Raw genomic sequence first — 7,693 nt, 5'->3', positions numbered from 1 at the left:
TAAACATTAAACAGAGCAAACAGAAGTTATTAGCAAGGACACAGAGCAAATAGTGATGAAATGTCTTTTCAGTCATGGAGGGTCAAATGCCTATGTCCACCCACATGTTTGGGAATAGAGCCAATATCTATGGTAGCCTGGGGACATATGGAGGGTACCAGTGGCTGGCTCTTTGCTTGCCTCACATCCCCAAACCTATGGAAATCTGTATGAAAAGATTTCATCAGGCCTGTATTTGGGGGGCTGCATGCGAAGGGCTGCGTGTTGAGTAGCTCTGGGGTACAGCTACACTGCACAGCTATTTTGGGATGCTGGAGGTATCCTGAAATAGCTAACCCACATCTTAACAAGCTTCCTGTTATTTCAAAATATTTTTTTAAATAGTGGGTGCTCTATTTCAGCAGCCCTGTGACCCTGTTCCATGAGAGTTAAGAAATGTCTCAAAATAGCACGTTATTTTGAAATTTGGTACTGTGCGGTTACGCCAAATTTCAAAATAATCTATTTCACAGTAGAATCCACAGGTTGACTGTTCATTGCATGAAGAAAAACTTCCTTTTTGTTTGTTTTAAACCTGCTACCTATTAATTTCATTTGGCGACCCCTAATTCTTGTGTTATGGGAACAAGCAAGTAACTTTTCCTTATTCACTTTCTCCATACCTGTCCATGATTTTATAGGTCTCTATCATATCCCCATTTAATCTCCTCTTTTCTAAGCTGAAAATTCCCAGTCTTTTTAATCAAAATATAAGTCCTAGGACTAGACAAGCCGGTTTAACATCATCTCTATTTTACCAACTTACTTTTGACACCTTCTGTACAGGTTCCCCAGTGATTCCAGAAAGATCAGCTTTATTAGTGAACACATTTATCGCACCCGTTTTCTGAAACAGCTCTTTCAAATCATAGGTACCAGATACAGAGAATGCTGGAATGCACAATTGGATTTTTCTGTTAAAAAATAAAATTCTGGTAAAATATTGTCAAATCACTGGTGGTTAATTATTTGCAGTTTATAACTATTCCATTTGAGCATCTCGCATTTTAATGAATTTGCCTCTCAATGATTGCTAAGTAAATATTATTTGCCCATTTTACAGTTTGACTATCCGAGCCACAGAGAAATTACAATCCATGATTATAATTCAGTTTAGCTACCTATGGAGCTAATATAGTTGCTAGAATGTAGTTAAAAATAATTACAGTGCCTGGCTGAAAGCCAGTCGGGCAGTCATATGTGTAGTGCAGAGCAAGGTGTCTTCATATTTTTTGCTGAATATGTCTCAAGCTCATGATACTTGCACAGTATTTCAGCATCAGCTGGCAAGATGGTGAGGAGCGCACCCAATTCCTATGAGCCCTTTTGCTCACAGCCAGGATTCCCTGGATAAAGACATGAGCTGCAGAGTGTACAATTCTTTCTTTGGCCTGAGGAAGGTAGAATTGTTGGCAGTACAGAAAGCTTAAGTGTGCTATCCTTTTTTAACAGTGGATACAGGAGTCATGGGCAGAGAGTCAGGGTATTCTCAGGATAACTGGAGAGAAAGGTACCAAAATAAACCCAAAATGAAGGCAGTGCCTCACAAGTGTCATAACACTTATGGGAGTGGTCTGGTGGGTAACCAGTCCTGAGTCCAGGAGTGACACTTAGTGTCTTCCACAGGTCTGAGGAATTTTTATTCATAGCAGGGATCCCCTGGGTATTAATCACACCCCGGTCCATAAAAATTACCTAAGGCTATGAGGCAGTGAGTCAACCAAGCCTCCGGCTAGACGTTTGGGCTCATTGAGAGTAGAGGCTGCAATGGGAGCCAGAAAACATCGTGTGGATTTGTGGTTGCAGCCATCCTGACAGAGGCCTGTGGAAGTCAAAATTCTCTGGAGGAGGAAAGGGACTGGCTCAACCATGACCCACTTGTAGGGGGTGGGCCTTGACATTTCCTGGCCCTTAAGCTGGCCTGAGCTTTACAAAGTATATAAAAGGCAAAGTGTTTGTTGTCTCCATAACATTGATACAGTTCAGAAGTTTGGCATCTGTGCTTCTCAGCCTCTGAGGGGCTTGAGTGGGCCTGGTCAAGGTGCAAGACTTCTGTGTCCTCAAATGGGGTGCACAGTTGAGGTGTCAGAGGCTCCAGGGACTGGGTCAATCAAGGTGCCACTTGGAAAAGCAGTTGTCAGTTATACAAGGTCAATGAAGTTATCGAGACAGGACAGTGGCAGATTACATGCTGTGGCCTCATTCCATTCAGTGTCCGCAGAGATACAATGCAATTCAGCACCATACTGGGCAGCTGATCGATGCCCTAGCTAGCCTTGGTAATTCTTCACATCCTCTGAAGTATGGGGCATGAGTCACAGCTTTAAATTATTGTCAGTGGTGGATTCTCTGTAGGTGAAGTCTTTAAATCACAAGTAACTCAGCCAGGGGTTAGGGGTCTGTTACAAGAGTCAGTGGGTTCTGCGGCCTGCAATGTGCAGGAGATCAGACTAGATGATCATGATGGTCCCTTCTACCTTAAGTCTATGAGCCTAAGAGAGTCGCTTCAGCAGTTTGGGTGTAGGTAGAGAGAGAGATACCAAAGATAACTGACTTGGCCTACATGCACTGCCCCAGGTGGCCCGGGAGGGGGCTGGATTGTTTCAAAAGGGGTAGGCTCAAGCTAAAGGCCTCTCTAATGAGTAGACTAATGATGAGTCCTACGTGGGCTGGTCTGTGGGAAACAGTTGCGGGCATAGGAAGAAAGGAACTGGCATTGGTTTGGCCCAGGAACAAAGCAAGAGTCAATAGCAGCAGGACAGAACCAGAATCATAAGCCAGAATCAAAGCTGGGGGTGGAAGCCGGATGTCTGAGTCTTGAGAGGAACAGGAATGAGAACAGAGCAATAACAGGGGCTGGAAGCAGACTGGAGCATTAGTAAGTGGCATGATGTATAGCGGAGTGGGCAAATACCAGCCTGTGGGCTGGATCTGGTTCACCAGGGTTAGCTCCTAATGGGCTGCCATGATATTTACCTGTGCCTCCACAGGTACAGGAGATTGCAGCTCCACCACTATTGGGGCTGCTGCAGCAGCTGCAATCCCAGGCCTTTTAAATAGCCATTGGAGCCCCATGCAGTGTGCTCTAGGAGCCCCAGAAGGGCTATCTGGGGGAAGCTGCCCCGAGCCCTGCCCCTTCTGACTGAGACCCTGTTGCTTATAGAGACACAGTACCAGGCCCCCTCACACCTTGCCCAGGGGTCTGGCAAGTCTTCCCACAGCCCTTTTAGGTGCTAAAATGAAAGTGCCCTATGTTAGACAGGTAGTGAGCACTTACAGCTCCTATTGACTATGTAAAAATAGGCAAATGTTCAGCATGCCTGCTAAAGAGGCCACTTTTTGCTCAAGAGACTAAATATGGTCTCTAACTAACTGCAGAGATTGAACATTGTGGCTATAACTTGTATGGAGAGACGTAACATAGTTAACAAGGGACCAGTCTTAAGTTGGGTGGATCTCATAGACCTAAAAATCTTGAGTGTCCCTCAATTTACAAAAAATCATTTTCTTTTTCTTAGACACCAATTAGAATCCCACAGCCTATAAGTACGCCATGTACCCATGTGTAGAACATCTTACCTTTAAAGTAAATATCATTGATAAGAGTCATCACAGCGAATGGATCAAGACCAATTTTGCAATTTTCCCATGAGTTTTCTTCTCTATATAATCATTGATCTGTTTCTCGGCCCCTGAACATTCTGGAAGTTACTAGGAAAAACTTCTGCTTCATACAAGCTTTTGACATCATCTAGAAATTTCTGCCGTGGTCTCAGCTTCTCATCAACAAAAAGGGCATTTCCCAGGTTCAGTTGCATTTTACTGTCAGGATGGTTTAGCAAAACAATGAGATTGCAAAAACCATCATGTATCTCCTTCTCTTCAGTCTCTGTCAGGTTAAAAGTGAGTCCTTTGTGAATCTGGTTTAGGGTGGCTGATTTAGCACCTAACACCAGCATTGCAAAGGCAGTGGAGATGCTCAGAGGAGAGAAGAAAACATTCTTCTCAACTGCATCTGAAGCAACTTGTTTATAGCGTTTAATGCAAAGTCAGCATTGCTAGGAGCTACTTTAATATAGGTCATGTTTTCAGTAGCCAACTTGCCTTCAAACTGGGAAATCTGCACTGGGGCAGTTGTCTCTTTCTTACCATCCAAGTCATGGTTATGGCCATGCAGTTGGCGACAATGGACATTTAGCCCAACAAATAACAAACACAGAAAAAGGCTGAACTTCATTTACTTTCCAAGTTATCCTGATAAAAAGAATAGAGCAGCCATTAGATATACAGAATGCAGTTGTGAACATTCTTCATCATTCTCTTTAGAGGATGACAGCTGCTGTTTTGATTTTAAATGTTACTGTTTGGCCTTGGCTAGCTTTATAGCAACCAATACAATGAAAAACTTTTCCAGGGCTTCCTTGCAGCTCTCCAATTTCTCATCCCACCCTAGTTCCACTTCCATTTAACTTCATAAATCTCCAACCAATTAGAAAATTACTGAAAAAACAGGGGGTTAACTTATTGTAACATTACATGTGTGGGCATGTTTGGTCAGAATGGGTGCAGAAACATGAAAAGGAATAGGACAGGCAGGGATCTTTCAGGCCAAATATAGCTTAGGGGGAAAGACCCAGTCTGGACAGTTCTTATTGCCTAGCTCTATCTTTCAATACTCTTGTTTTAATGAATTTGTGAGGAGTCACACACTAGATGATGCTGTCCTTTCTATAGCAACACAGCTCTATTGATAGAGCCGGTGATAGACAGCTGTTGTGATAAGACCATTGCCTATCATGCTGAATACTGCTGCCCCGCTATTTGCTTATGCTCCCCCACCCATAGAATGGTATGGACCTGCTGTCTCCTGTTTTATACTTAGACCAGTGGTCTCCAAAGTTTTTAATCACAAGATCACTTTTTCAATTTAAGTGCAATATCAGATCTACCTCAAACCCAAATCTCCTTGCCCCACTTCCTTCCTGCCCCTTCTCTAAGGCCCTTCCCCTGCTCCACCCCTTCTCCAAGGCCTCACCCTGCTCATTCCACCCTCTTCCTCCCCAAATCTCACTCACTTTCACCAGGCTGGGGTAGGGGATTGGGGTGCAGGCTCTGGTCTTGGGCCAAGGGGTTCAGAGTGTGGGAGGGACTCTGGACTTAGCCCAGGGTGGGAAATTGGGGTCCTGGAGTAAGTGTAAGGCAGCCATGTTTATTCCTGTTTAAGTGTAAGGCGGCCATGTAAATCCCTGCTTCATTAGCAATTTTGACGCGTGTAATCTACATCTCTCTGTCAACAGAGAAGTGTAGTCTAGACATAGCCCTGGAGTGGTGACTCCCTATCCCCATCCTACGTGACCATGACAAGATTGGGGGTTGAGTTCCCCAGGAATCCTGGGCTCAGACTTGTCAGGGTTGCAAGGACTCTGCCATGCAGGAGAGCAGAAACAAAATACTCAAGGTCAGACAGGTCTCTAGCTAAAGGGAATTAGAGCAAGGACTCGGATCCTTTCTCCAGACAGTTCCACCAGAGTAGTGTATAAGCCAGGAAAGTTCCTCACAATAGTGGGACCAGCTTTCATGTGCTTAAGTCCCAGTCTGTGACCAGAGCTTGCTGGCACTACTGCAATATAAATCAAGACTACTAATAATAATTAATAAATTATTTCTGAAGTTTTAGAGTAAAATAATTATATTGCACCTGTGGATGCAGGAAATTTATTATTTCATAACAATCTTACCTGGCAAGAAATGGGACACTTCTGAATAAGCTGAAAGGACCTCTTAAATATCAGACATAAGAAAGTTTACTGTATATATTGGGTATACTGTATGTCTATACTGGACATACTTGGGCTGTAGAGACTCTGGCTCAAGATCATCCAGGCTATAAATCCAATGACATCAACACAAGTTTGTCCTAGGAGGTGCTGTCACTTTTCAGATTAAGGTACAGGCAGTCCCCGATTTATGCGGATCCGACTTATGTCGGATCCGTACTTACGAACGGGGCTTTTCTCGCCCCGGAGCTCACGGGCGGCGGGTCGCAACCCGTGTCCTCCGGGGCGAGAAAAGCTTCTCCCAGTCTCCCTGGTCTGCTGGGGGGGGGAGGGATCCAGCAAAGCCGCTGGACCCACCCCCCCAGCAGACCAGGGACACCCGAGCAAAGCCTCCCAGGCGGCGGGAGTCCCGCTGCCTGGGCGGCTTTGCTCGTTTGCCCCGGAGCAAAGCCGCCCAGGCAGCGGGACTCCTGCCGCCTGGGCGGCTTTGCTCCTGTCCCCCTGGTCTGCTGGGGGGGGTCCAGCGGCTTTGCTGGACCCCCCCAGCAGACCAGGGGGACAGGAGCAAAGCCACGGAGCATGCCCGCAGGGGGACAGCCCAAGCTTCCTGGAATGAGCCGCTGATCAGTTTCAGCAGCAGCTGACTTGGGGACGCCTGGGTTTCTTAAGTTGAATCTGTATGTAAGTCAGAACTGGCATCCAGATTCAGCCGCGGTTGAAACTGATCAGTTTCAGCAGCGGCTGACGCCAGTTCCGACTTACATACAGATTCAACTTAAGAACAAACCTACAGTCCCTATCTTGTACGTAACCCGGGGACTGCCTGTACTAGAATTTAGGCTTTTGGCACCCAGCCTTTTTCATGTGCAACAAAATTCCATAAAGAGCACACAACCAAGAAAAGTGAAGCAGGAAGACTTAAGCCACATCTATGTTAGAATGTATAAAGACTTTCAATACCTCATATTCAATATACACTGAAGTGACACCTGCTTTGTCTATCTCATCAGCACGGCTGCTTGTCCTTAGTGCTGAATGATATCAAGTTCAATGTCCGCTATTAAACATTAAACAAATCCAGTAAGAAACACCTAGGAGCCTTCAGTGTAAATGCTGATGAAGCTTTTTGTGGTGAACATCCTAAGGTTATATTCCTACTACTCATCTGGGCAGTGGACACTGGAGCCAAGGTTGGGTAAATAGATATGAGGGACTCATGTGAAGGATTGTTTGCTGTTCATGTGCTCAAAGAAATCTGGCAGAACAAGAACTTTGACTTTTCCCCAGTAGGGAAGCTGAGAGGGACACCCCCAGCCAGTTGGTTGAAATACTAACTACAAATATCCTAATAAATCTTCTGGAAGCTTAATCAATGGTAAGATATAAGCAGCTTGGTTTCTGCAACGGAAACCCTGTCTCATTTAATAGCTCTTCCAGTTTTTGGAAACATTAATTTTTATAATGCTGGCTATTCTTGTTACCCATATAAGGGTATGTCTACACTACTAACTTAATTCGAACTAACAGACGTTCGTTCGAATTAACTTTGATAGGCGCTACACATGCAAACCGCTAGTTCGAACTTAATTCGAACTAGTGGAGCGCTTAATTCGAACTAGGTAAACCTCATTCTACGAGGACTAATGCCTAGTTCGAATTAACTAGTTCGAATTAAGGGCTGTGTAGCCACTTAATTCGAACTAGTGGGAGGCTAGCCCTCCCCAGCTTGCCCTGGTGGCCACTCTGGGCACCACCAGGGAAACTCTTCTGCCCCTCTCCCGGCCCCAGAGCCCTTAAAGGGCATGGGCTGGCTACGGTGCCCGTGCCAGGTGCAAGCCTGCCAGCACCCAGCCAGCAGACCCTGCACCTGGCACGGC

General features: G+C 45.4%; 1 pseudogene; it reads right to left on the bottom strand.

The window, feature by feature from the left end:
* Positions 1–180: 180 nt before the first annotated feature.
* Positions 181–6,126, bottom strand: LOC102443359 (alpha-1-antiproteinase 2 pseudogene; annotated as a pseudogene).
* Positions 6,127–7,693: the final 1,567 nt, after the last annotated feature.

The sequence above is a fragment of the Pelodiscus sinensis genome, chromosome 4 (genome assembly GCF_049634645.1).
Source record: "Pelodiscus sinensis isolate JC-2024 chromosome 4, ASM4963464v1, whole genome shotgun sequence".
Lineage (NCBI taxonomy): Eukaryota > Metazoa > Chordata > Testudines > Trionychidae > Pelodiscus > Pelodiscus sinensis.
The sequence above is the reverse complement of the archived record's forward strand: the minus strand, read 5'-3'. Positions and strand labels throughout refer to the sequence as shown.